Source organism: Trichechus manatus, unplaced genomic scaffold (assembly GCF_000243295.1).
Source record: "Trichechus manatus latirostris isolate Lorelei unplaced genomic scaffold, TriManLat1.0 scaffold00021, whole genome shotgun sequence".
Classification (NCBI taxonomy): Eukaryota; Metazoa; Chordata; class Mammalia; order Sirenia; family Trichechidae; genus Trichechus; species Trichechus manatus.
In genome coordinates, this window is record NW_004443957.1 from 2,400,952 (window position 1) to 2,411,446 (window position 10,495).

Here is a 10,495-nt window from a genome sequence, read left to right on the forward strand (position 1 = left end):
CTTTGAAAAATGTAAAAGTTGATGACAATAGTAATAAAGTAATACTATAATAATAATAATAGCTACTTACCCAGCAGTCATTAAGGGCCATGTACTTCACTTAAAGCAGATACACTAAATGTACATCATATTGTATCATTTCTCAGTCTTTAAAACAACTTTATGAGTATTATTATCATTTTATGGATGGGGAAACTGAGGCTCAGAGATCAATTCATTTGTCCAAGTTCACACAGCCAATAAGTGAGGATGTTATGATTTGAACCCCAGTGTATCTGACTTCATATAGTCTAGTCTTTTCCCTCATTCTGATATTTTCTCCTAAAATCACTGGGCTTATCCTGGCACTTCAATATGTGTGAGTCATTTGTACACAATCCAGGATTTGTTTCCTAGGTAGGTGCTGAAAACCTTCTTGGCATTTGAGGTCAATATATTATAGGAATAAATTATGGTGTGTCTAGGCTTTTAAGTAGCTAAATGATTGAAAGTTCATCTTAAAAGAGGGAAATAGCAGCCTTATAAGGCAGGATTACAAAGGCAAAGCTTATTGTCTTAGAATTTTTAAGCCCCGCAACCTGAGGATAAAAAACGTCTCCAGCTGCAAGAGAACCAAAGTGCTCCAAAGGAAAGGGCCTTTTGCTAAGCAACACCAAAAGCTGATTATTTGGTTCCTGTTCTTTGGATTAAAGGCAGAAAAGCCAAGTGTTGAAAAGATGCTACCTCATTTAACAAGCATTTAAGTATTATTATACACTTAAGTAACTTTACCAAAAATAGTCTCCATTTTAAACATCAACTTTAGTCAAACATGTTAGTCCAATATCTCCTCGTGCCAGCAAGTGTCTTACCCATAGTGGGTGCTCACTAGTCATATAGTCGCAGAGCTAGAAGGGTTTTAAGTATTGCATAGGACAGATCTGCTGCAAAATACCTCTTTAAAGCGTTAAAAAAGGAAAGATGTCACTTTGAGGACTAAGGTGCACCTGACCGAAGCCATGGTCTTTCCAATCATGTCATATGCATGCAATAGCTGGGCAATGAAAAAGGAATACTGAAGAAGAACTGATGTTTTCAAATTGTGGTGTTGGCAAAGAATATTGAATATACTGTGGACTGCCAGAGAATGAACAAATCAGTCTTATAACCAGAATGCTCCTTAGAAGCGAGGATGACCAGACTTTGGCCCGCTTACTTTGGACACATCATCAGGATAGACCAATCACTAGAAAAGGACATCATATTTGGTAAGGTAGAGGGTCAGCAAAAATTAGGGAAACCCTCCATGAGATGGATTGACACAACAGACACAATGGACTCAAACATACCAACAATCATGATGATGGCACAGAACTGGGCAACATTTCATTCTGTTATATGTAAGGGCTCCATGAGTTGGAACTGACTTGACAGCAACTAACAACAAGTATAGCTGTGTGCAGATAAAGATAAGGGAGGCCAAGAGATGAACAGCTTGCCCAGGGTCACACAGCTCTTCTTGGCAGAGCTGAAACAGAACCCGGGTCTGTGTAGTTCAGAGGTAACAACCCTGGGCAACGAAGTTAGACTGTCTAGATTCAATGCTTGACTCTAACATTTAGTAACCAAATTACAAAAAAAAAAAAAAAACTTGTCACAGTCACCTCAATTTCAAGTCATAGTGACCCTACAGGACAGAGTAGAACTGCCCCATACAGTTTCCTAGGAGTGGCTGGTGTATTCAAACTGCCGGCTTTTTGGTTAATAGCTGCGCTCTTAACCACTGGGCCAACAAGGCTCTGACCAAGTTACAAGGGCCACATAACTGATCACGTCTACTTCACAGGGTTATTATGGAGAGTCCTGTGACGATCCAAACAAAGGACTCCCTTGTGGCACTGGCACTTGGTGTCCTCTCCATAAGTCCACTACTCTCAGTATTATTATTACTGACCAACTTCTCTGTACACTTCCACCACAGGCGCCTGCCATCACTTTTATTAATGTCAAATTAAAATCAACTATTTATTTGTGCTGACAGGAGAAACCTCTGGGCCCTTTTTCTATACATCAGCCAAAATCAGTAGAAAGCTGTAAGCAACCAGCATTTGGGATCAGAATATTTTACCACAGCTTAAACTTGAAATGAGTTCAGTCAGAGATTCTTCAATTCTGAGACGTTAATTAAAAGAAAGACTGGGGAAAAGGCAGGTGTGTTGCTGCTTCATTGGGTAGTATTTGTGAGCAAGGCAACTTGTGGACAGATCTTGGTGTATGTTTGCAAATGCGGAAGATGCAGGGTGCCAGGGTTCAGAAAGCAGCCTGTATTCCTGCCAGAATCCTACTAGGTTTCCGCCTGAATGGTAACCCTATTTGTATTCGCTAGTGTTTGTTAAAAGTTCTTAAAATTTAACTGTTTATGCTCGTATGTGGAAAGGGTGGTGGTAGTGAAAAGCTACAAAAGGAGTTTGTGAATAACTAAGAAGAAGGTACCCAGAAGTTACAGGTATAATTTCTAAGCGATGGGTATGAGGCTTCAGAAAGACAATTCAGAGGACAGTCCACTATTTTCAGAAAACCAGTTGCCCTCCAGCCGATTCCGACTCGTGGTGACCCTATGTGTGTTAGTGCAGAACTGTGCTTCACTGGGTTTTCAGTGGCTGACTTTTTGGAAGCAGATCGCCAAGGCTTTCTTCTAGGGCCTTCAGAACGGTTAGGTTTGGTTTGAACTTCTGCTGCAAATTTGCATTTCTAACAAGTCCCTGCTGAGAATTTGCATTTCCACCAGATATACTGAATCATAATCTACATTTTAACAAGATCATCAGATGATTCTTCTCTATAACTTCCTGGGGAACTTGTTAGAAATGTAAATTCTCAACAGGGGTTCGAACCAGAAAGAACTGGTTCGAAGTCCTGCTTTCTTCGGAGGGACCTCTGGGTGGACTTCAACCTCCAACCTTTTGGTTAGCAGCTGAGCGCGGAGCCCAGACCAAATCCTACAGTCTCAGGGCTTTATGTCTGTGCAGGAGAATCACTGCGTTAGAGTCTGTAGGGAAGGATGCGGAGACGGGTAGGGGAGGTGGCCAGGGTGAGCTCCGATCCACCCGCTGCACCTCCGTTTCTTTTGGAGGCCCCATGGGTCCCCCCGCAGTTGTAATTCGCAGGTTTGCTCGCTCTCCGGCTCCGCCTTCCGGCCACTTCGACCCCAACCCCGCGCCGCCAGGACCACAACTCCCACAAGGCCTCGCGCTCCGGCGGGGGCGTGGTCGGAAGCGGAGGATGCTGGGGGCGGGGCCGCCGGGCAAGAACTGGGGGTGCTCACGTCTCTGAGCCCGGCGCGCGGGAAAGGGTTTCCGGTCGTGGGGCGAGTGTTTGGACCTCTGACCTTGGAGTTGCTCATCGTGCAGGAGTGTCGCTTCGGGCAGTGCTCCATGAGCAGCAAGTGCCAAAGTGTTGGCACGGGAGGAGAGGGGCTGGGTTTCATCGAAGCTCCTGGTAGGCGCCTCCGGGGGCGCCTTTCTGAGGCCCAGGAAGGTACCGGTGCTGGCAGGGGAACTCCTGGGGGAGTCCCGGGGCCTCTAACCAGCACCGTTAGGCGGACAGTAACTTTTGGAAAGAACCCAGCCGCTAAGGTGATTTATTTTTGGCTAAGAAGATGGGCGGGAAAAAAAGGCAGTCAAGTTCATGGCATGTCTGTGGACCGATGCTGAAATTTTTAGATCTGTCCCCCATAATCCTTTACCTCGTTTTCATAGGTGTTGTCTTTTTCTCTCTTGAGTTACCTTCTGGGAGAATTCCTTGGTTTGATATTCCAGCTGTCTGCTTTGCTTTTCAGCAGTGCCCATTCTGCTGTTTAGCCCATCTCTTGAAGATTTCTGTTTGTTTGTTTGTTTTTAATAGATGTTTTTATTTTGAAGATCTCTGGTTAATTCTTTAATTGCCTGATCTCATTTCATGGTGTGATATTCCTACTTATCCCTATGAGAATTTTAATTATACGGATTTTAATGTCCTTTTCTCGTTTTGTTTTATTAATTATTTCATCTAGTTATGCTTTTTTTCATGGTTTGGTTTTCCTCAAATGTTAGTGATTGTGTTGGAATGTCTCACTGATTTTTGTACTTGAGATTCCATTAGCCTTTTTTCTTACTTTCTTTGCATAGACTTGGGGGACAGGTGAAGAGGAGGGTGCAACCAGGTTTTGTTTTTTGTATTTGTTTTGTTTTTTTAATGAGAGGGGGAAAAAGGATTCGTAGGCTATTGGCTACCTGGGGCCTCCCCATTCCTCCCTAGCCTTATAACCATTAGGATTTTGCTTATTTCTCTTACGCAGGCTCCCATACACACTACTCACAGCTGGAAGTGGACTCCATTTTCTGCTGCCTGAAAGATGTATTTTGGTGAAGTTTTCTGTTCTAGTATCTCAACCAGTTACCCTGTCAGTTTCTTCCCCTGGGCCCCTCCCTCCAGGTATTCAACTTCCTTGGGATGGAAGCACACTTGTTTCCTCATGTATAAACAGGGATGATGGAAAAGAGTTACTAAGGAGCTCCAAGAAATTTATTTTGGAATTCTTTTTCAGTACTAAAAAGGAAACCAAACATCTTCACTAGGACTATCAAAGATGAATGTAAAACTTCATTATAAAAATGACAAGATGGTTCTTTGTCTTCCAATACAGATAAGGATAAATTCTGTTTTGCTTTTTAACATTATCTTAAGCATAAGAGTTTGCTGGAGGTAATCATTTGGAAATTGATGTTTGTACGTTTATATCTTGACAGAGCCAGGCACTGTAGATTCATGCTGATTTTAAAATAAGCAACAGAAGGATCATCTAACTGTTTCACGGTTCTTTAAGGTAACACTATACGTTAAAAAAAAAAAAAAGAAAGATGAAACTGGAACACTGATCAAGTACTATTACTAGATAAACTCCTGTCTGTCCTGAACCCATGCCTTAATGGGCATAATCGAAAATATGAATATATTTTTTTTTAATCAAGAAATCTGAGGGTCTTATTGTCTTCCATACATACGCACTTCCTTGACAGAGGTGTAGTTCTCAGCATTCTTTGAGCAAGTAGCAGAGGACACAAATAATTTCTAGGGCTTATGTTTAGTCATGGGCCAAAAGAAGTGATTAAATTATCACAGCATATAAAGGCTTTTGAGTAACTGGGTTGGCGTACGTCATTCGTATTTTGAATTACTACCCAGTCAGATTGAATTAATGTTTTCATTTCCATAATATATTCATCCACACTGCGGCTATCTCTGCAGTTACTCTCACAATGGTAGGCAGGTACCAGAGTTACCAAGCTCTGCCAGACTCAGCTCAGTACAGTGATGGAATCAGATTACGCATGTCACAATTTAATCGTTTCTCTTTGTATTTTCCACATCCCCCTTCTCTTTCAACAGGTTAGAAAACCTCACCCAGGAAAACTTCCATTTGTGACCAGTTCGTGAAAGATACAGTTATAAAATAGCCTAAACCTCCCCCCAGAAACCCAAACCCATTGTTGTCAAGTACATTCCGACTCATAGCAACCCTATAGGACAAGGTAGAACTGCCCCGTAGGGTTTCCAAGGAGCAGCTCGTGGATTTGAACTGCTGACCTTTTGGTTAGCAGCCAAGCTCTTAACCACTGTGCCACCAGGGCTCCACTATAAAATAGCCTAGAAATGCATAATTTCAGACCTTGGTGGAGTGATTCCTTTAGCCCAAACATTACCATGGAACTATTTTTCTCATAGCCTAAATTACCTCCAAATGCCAGCTTCTTGGTTGGCAGCCAGGCTCTTAATTACCACGCCACGAGGGCTCCATAGCCTAGATTGAGAGGGCACAAATATTGACAATTGAATCCAGAGCTGTCTCCACTGGAAACAGTGATGTTTCCATCAATCGTGCATTGGTAATGATTTTAAATACTAACACCGTCGAAGGTTCGAGGAGCCAAAGTTCTTAATTCTGCATAATTCTCTTATGACTTAAATTCTAGTTGAAGTCAGCTATAGCCATCTCCTTTTCATAGGTAGGCATTGTATGGCTTCTGTGTTAAAACATTGCAAATAGATTCTGAACATGTAAATTGGTAACATGATTTCTTCATGTTACTATTGTCTCTCCACTTCAGGCAGGATACAGACCTTGAGTTCAGACTCTCCGTGTCACCTTCATGCAGTACAAGAGATATCAGGCCACCTACATGTCCATTATTTCATTCAGTCATGCACCCAACAAATACATGTTGCATGCTTGCTAAGTACCGGGATTTGGATTAGGTGCTGGGGATACAGTTGTGATCACTGTAGAGGTTAAAACAAGCTGATACTTTCTTTCATGGATGGTTTTTCCATGTTGTGCTCTTTTTGCCGTTCTTACATCTCTAAAAATGGTTTTATTTTCAGGAAGTGCCATATATTGCAAATGGTCATTGGAAAAACTATTATTATGAAAGGAAATGTGAGCAAAAATACCAATAGGTCAGTATCAGCACGTCATCAATAGCAGTGCTAATATTTTTTTCATGTGAGTTTGTTTTATATTATTTTACCCTTTAAGCAGCCTTGCATGGTTTAAGAGGACTAGTGTTATTACGGAGCCTTGGTGGTATAGTGGTTAAGACCTACAGCTGCTAACCAAAAAAAGACTGGCAGTTTGAATCCACCAGCCACTCCTTGGAAACCCTATGAGGCAGTTCTACTCTGTCGTATGGGGTCACTATCAGTCAGAACTGACTCAATGGTAATGGCTTTGGTTTCATTTTGGTTAATGTTATTACTCTTACTTAGTAAATGAGTTATAAGGAACAGAGACGTTAGATGACTTGTCTAAAGTTGCCAGCAGCGTAGACGTTGTCAGTCAATTCCAGAATTCAGGTTTTCTGACTCAGACCTTTCCACCAGAGAGGATAGGGTGAGTGACATCACTGTTCACTGCCCTTGTTGATCTGCTGTCAGTCCTCCATCTACTTCTCTTCCCAGGGCCCACTCTTGCATGCATAGAACACGTATCCCCATAAAGATCAAGTGATTTTAAAATCTGACTTCCTAGGGCCTCTCTTATCTTGTGACCTATAATGACTTTTCCAAAGACTAACAAATTTATGAAAGTATGAGTTCAGGACTTCTTCCTAGAAACTTCCTCCTAGAATGGGGAAGAAAGCACAAATGGCTAAAAGAGGCTTCATCCCTGAACAGATCGTATTCTGTTGTACAAAGTTCTGGTAATATGACCTACCATGCACCACCCCAGCTTATTCTTCTCCCTAACTCAAAGATACCAAGCAGAAACACTGACGTTAGATTTTATTGCATTTCTACTTCACAGATAACATATCCACAGTAACAGAATTCTAAATAAAGTACAATTCCCCTAACATTCTGCAAACAAATCAGACTGTTACTTGAAGGAATTGCTGTTTCCTGTGTAGACTCCATGGAGGTGTATATGTGTGTATATCTATATATATAATATATATATATAATACATAGTTTTAATTATGGTTTGAATTTGAAAACTCACCAACTTAAGCTCTCTTCTTTTTATTCTTTTGGAAACTTTGTTGTTAATCTAAGAGCAGGAAGATCAAAGCACATTGCTTTGCACATTAGCGTTCTCTTGAAATTATACTGTTTAATTATAAGAAATTTGTTCATTAATGGAAAATAGGGAGGAGAAGAAAAACAATGCTATCAGATTTTCCATTCCGACATGGAATTCCTTTTGAGGTTAGATTATTGGAACTCGACCCGACTGCCTTTTTTTTTGGGTCTCATAAGTTTTCTGCTTCTGCCAGGTGCTTACCACTTTTCTGTCACTCTCTGTTAAGAATCCTGCCTCATAAACAAGGAGCCCTATTGGTGTAATGGTTAAGTGCTTGGCTGCTAACCAAAAGGTCGGTGGTTCAAACCCACTCATCTGCTTCCATAAAGATTAAAGATTACAGCCTTGGAAACCCTATAGGGCAGTTCTGCTTTGTCCTATAGGGTTGCTATGAGTCGAAATGGACTTGATGGCAATTTTTTTTTTTTTTTTAACCTCATAAACACCCAGTGAGTTTTCCTTCTCTGACAGGTTTCCACCTTTCACAGGTTCTGGCTTTTTCAGGTTTGACTGTATCATGTGAAAGTGGGACTTCAAAAGATTCACTGGAGGGAGTGGAGGAGAAAAATGACCAATTTAAAACAGTTGAAATTTAAATTGGCGAATGGAAGGTGCTTTCTAAATGCCTCCTTTATATATTCTAGATAATCCTATTAAGATACCAAATCCAATACAGTGCAAAATGATTTTTTCAAAATATATACCTTTGAACTTTTGTTATCATGTAGAAAATTATCCATTTGCCTCTATATTGGTTAGTTAGAATTTTGAGAAGGAGCTAGTGTGTAGAATCGGAGGATTTTTAACACTGAGTACAAATGAGGCCCAGGGACCTTAAAGGTGCCTGCACAATCCAGCAGCCACTCTCTGAGGTTACCGTCTGATTTGAGATGGCCATCCTTCCCCTCAGGTAGTATGTGACTGTTGAGAGAATGTGTGTATTTAAAAAGAAGACAGCCAAAGTGTCTGGAAGTGTGCTTGCCAAGTCACCAAGTGGTCTTCTAGCTTCACTCACTGGTCAGGTGACTTAGGGCTTCAAATATTTGCACAATGGACTCTAATCAAGACCCACCTTTAGCCAACTGCAAACTGCTAGAAGCGGTGGACCTTCAGAGGCCTTTGCAACAAGTCAAAACCCTGATTGTTAAAAGCACAGAATAGAACAGGGTAATATGTAGCATATTCAGTGCAACAAATTGGCATCGATATTCACTCAGAGTTTCCAGTAAATTGTCCACTAGATTGTAAGGGTAAGAAATGGAAGGCTCCCAGGAAGTGGTGGATTTTTTGGGAAAGAAGATGAGGTTGGGATTACCAGATTTAGGAAGTAATAAAGCATGAAACGTAGAAATGGAATCATGAGCTTTTACTGGGTTGGCAGGAGTTGAAGTGTAAGAGTGTCCTGCAGAGAGTGGTAAACTGACTCCTATGAAGGCAGCTGGTATTTGGATTTGGGTGTCAAGAAACCACGGATGCAATTCAGCTGAATAAGCATAGTTGTAGTTTTTGTTTGTTTGTTTTTTAAATCTCTCTGGGACTGGTTTCTTACTAATCCTCCTACGAGGATACTGAGTTGGATGGTTGTTGATACCCTATCCAGTTCCAACATTCCCCCAGTGTCTTTGAGATCTTTGGCTGAAATATAGGGGCACTGGTGGTTCAGTAGAAGAATTGTCCCCTTCCATGCAGGAGACACAGGTTTGATTCCTGAAAATCAGCCAGTAAAAACCCTATGGATTACAACAGTCCAATCCTCATCTGGTCACGGGGATGGCACAGGACCAGGCGGGCAGCATTTTGTTCCATTTTGCATGTGGTAGTCATGAGTCAGGGACTGACTCAACAGCAGCTAACAACAACAAATAGAAAGATTAGACCCAGAAGCAGGGACCACAGTGCATGGAAAACTATAGAAGATTCTCAGACGCCTGAAAGTGTGGGAGAAAAAACATGAGTGAATTTTAGAGCGACCATTGTGATGTTGGAAGTGTAGGATGAGTGGGTATAAAAACCTTAACCTTTGAAGTTCAAGTAAGATGTTAATGCTAGAGACGAAAGGGAAGGTCCTACATCTTCCACAGTGTTGAGTTTTAGGCAGAGACAACCCTGAAGAGAAGAAGTTTGGGGGTCTTCTGCTCTGGCTGCCTCCAAACCATTGTGGCTAGTTGATGAGTATCTGGGAATATCCTGAAGTGAGTATCTGTCAGAGCTCAAGGTACTGCATAGAATGAAGAACTGGGGTTTGGAAAAGTGAGGCTCCCAAAGGTTGAGAAGTATTGTTGTGTAATGAAAATTAATTTGTAACTATTTGATTGAGTCAGGAAATTTGAGCTTTCTTCCTTGTTCTGCTTGTAACCAGATACGAGGCCTCAGGCAATTCCTAAACCATGTAAATTCTGCCACTATGTAAGGTATCACACATCCCAGACCTCAGAATTAGGTTGTTTTATTCATAACGAGAACCCCTGTCCTTTGGTTCCCAGTTCGTTAATTTGATTGCCCATCACAGTATGTAAGGTGCAGGAGCTCAGCAATTCTGTTAAACCAGAGTTTGCCAGCTATTGGTGAGAAGTAGCTACTTTTCCTTTCTCCTTGAGGAGGGTGGAAGGGCTCTCCGGAAGGGTGGCCCAGAGGGGTAGTCCAGCAAGCCCTTGGGAGATAGGCATGGGAAAGAGGGTGCTGATAACAAAATTGCAGAGTGAAGCAGGGCAGAAGTACTGCCACTGGGTCTTCAGTTTTGGCTGAGAGCCCTTATAAACCAAAGAGGGTGGTTAGGGGTAAAGTAGGGAGCAGTGTGGTGAGGGAGCAGCAACAGGCCTAGAGAATGACTTTGCAGAGCAATAGAATGGAGATTTTGTTATTGTTTTTGATTTTGTGATGAAAGAGAAGGGAAGGAAG